Source organism: Nycticebus coucang, chromosome 9 (assembly GCF_027406575.1).
Source record: "Nycticebus coucang isolate mNycCou1 chromosome 9, mNycCou1.pri, whole genome shotgun sequence".
Lineage (NCBI taxonomy): Eukaryota > Metazoa > Chordata > Mammalia > Primates > Lorisidae > Nycticebus > Nycticebus coucang.
This window is the reverse complement of record NC_069788.1, coordinates 125,567,755-125,569,939: the sequence shown is the minus strand read 5'-3', so window position 1 is coordinate 125,569,939 and position 2,185 is coordinate 125,567,755. Positions and strand designations below refer to the sequence as shown.

The following is a 2,185-nucleotide window of genomic DNA, read 5'->3' as shown; positions in this document are numbered from 1 at the left end:
AAGTATGTTAAAGGTATATGACCATTGTCTTCTGGCTTGAAAAGTTTCATTAGAGATGTCTGTAGTCACCCTGATGGATTTGCCCCTGTAGGTCAACTAGTGGTTACTCCTGGCAGCTTGAAGAATCTTTTCTTTTGTCTTGACTTTGGACAAATTCATCACAATGTGTTTTGGAAAAGTTCTGTTAGAGTTGAGGCAACCCAGAGTCCAATATCTCTCTGAAAGGAGTGTGTCAGAGTCTTTGGTGATATTTGAAAAATTTTCATTTATAATATTCTATAGTATGCCTTCCATTCCCCTGGGGCATTCTTCTTTCCCTTCTGGGATTCCTATAACTTGTATGTTTGAACACTTCATAAAGTCCCATAATTCTGTCAGTGAATATTCTGCTTTCTCTCACTTGTTTTCTGCTTCTTTAACTATTTGAGTTATCTCAAGAGCTTTCCCTCTACCTCTGAGATTCTTTCTTTCACATGGTCTAATCTGTTGATATTTTCTATTGCATCTTTAAGTTCCCTAACTGACTGCTTCAATTCCTTCAGCTCTGCTATATCCTTTCTGTATTCATCATATCATTCATCTCTTCTTTGATTCTTTTTTTTTTTGGATTTCATTTTGATTATTTTCCACTTTATCAGCAGTTTCCTTCATTGTTTCCATAATTACCTTCATTGTTTTCATCATCTGTATTCTAAAGTCCCTTTCTGTCATTTCTAACATTTCTTTATAGGTGGAATCCTCTGCAGTAGTTACCTCATGGTCCCTTGGGCAGGGATATGCTCTGGACTGGCTTTTCATGTTGCTAAGATTTTTCTGCTGATTCTTTTTCATGAGTGTTTTCTTTTATCTGTTTCCTTGCCCTAATTTTCCTTTCACTTCCTCTTGCTCTTTAAGTTACCGTGCCTCTTGACTAGGGTTTTGATAAGTCAGCTGCCAGCGGGATTAGACCAAACGAACACACACAACCACTTGCTAGTTCTACACTGCTTTTGTCCTCCTCATGGGGTCCAGAATTCTCTTGCTGACTCCTTGTATCCCCAAAGGGATGTTTCTGTGCAGATCGCACTAGCCAGAGATGCCTGGAGTCTTCTGTCCCCAGTCTTACCATGCCTAGTTTCAAGGAAGCTATTACTTGGCCGCCATCTTCCTCCTCTCCTGATAATCACTGTATAGATTCTTAAACTGTTTTTGATGCTACTCCTGCTGCCACATCACAAATGAAATGGTTCTAACAGTATTTCATGACACCTGCTTACAAGTAACAATATCCTGTGCTTTCACAGATTATTAAAGATGGTGACAGTTGTACAACAGATGCTTCTCAACTAGGAATCTCTGAAGACTATATGAAGACTATATTGGAGGAAGTCATTACATTATACAGCCTCATGAGGAAACTGAGGATAGCATGAATGATCATGAAGACACAATTGGTTCAAAAGAAAGTTTCAGAGAACAAGATACGTATCTTCTAATTGCAAATGTGGCTAGATAATGAAAAATGCCATACCTCAAATGGGAAAGATTGCAAAAGATGCCAAAGAATGTGTTCAAGAATGTGTAAGTGAGTTCATCAGCTTTATAACATCTGGAGCAAATGAACGATGCCATCAAGAGAAATGGTAAACAATGGTGGGGAGGATATTCTCTTTGCCATGTCTACCTTAGGCTTTGACAGTTATGTGGAAACTCTGAAATTATACCTTCAGAAATTCAGAAAGGCTGTGAAAGGAAAGGAGGGAATTGGTGGAGCAGTCACTGCTACAGATGGACTAGGTGAAGAGCTCACAGAAGAGGCATTTACTAACCAGTTCCAGCTGGCTTAATAACCACAGATGGTCAACAAAAAAATATTATGGTTTACACAACATCACATCAACAGATTTCTGGTGTTCAACGAATTCCGTTTTCATGATCTGAAGAAATGGAATGGAGAATGTAGAGAATCGAGAGTCTGTATGATTCTGTGGCAGAAACATCAGAAGGAAATGTCTGGTGAAAGATGTCTCTTTATACATTAATAGCTATAATGTAGCTTCCTGATTCTCGACTAATTGAGGTGTTAATTCTGACTTTAGAATCTTTTTCATGAATGATTTTAAAGAAAAAATTGAATTTTAAAGGTATTAAAATGTTTCATACAAGAATTTATTGCTCTGTATGACTCCTGTATGCATTGGATATT

General features: G+C 37.8%; 1 pseudogene; it reads left to right on the top strand.

Moving 5' to 3' along the window:
- Nucleotides 1-1,289: 1,289 nt before the first annotated feature.
- LOC128594351 (nuclear transcription factor Y subunit beta-like) lies at nucleotides 1,290-1,915 on the top strand (annotated as a pseudogene).
- Nucleotides 1,916-2,185: the final 270 nt, after the last annotated feature.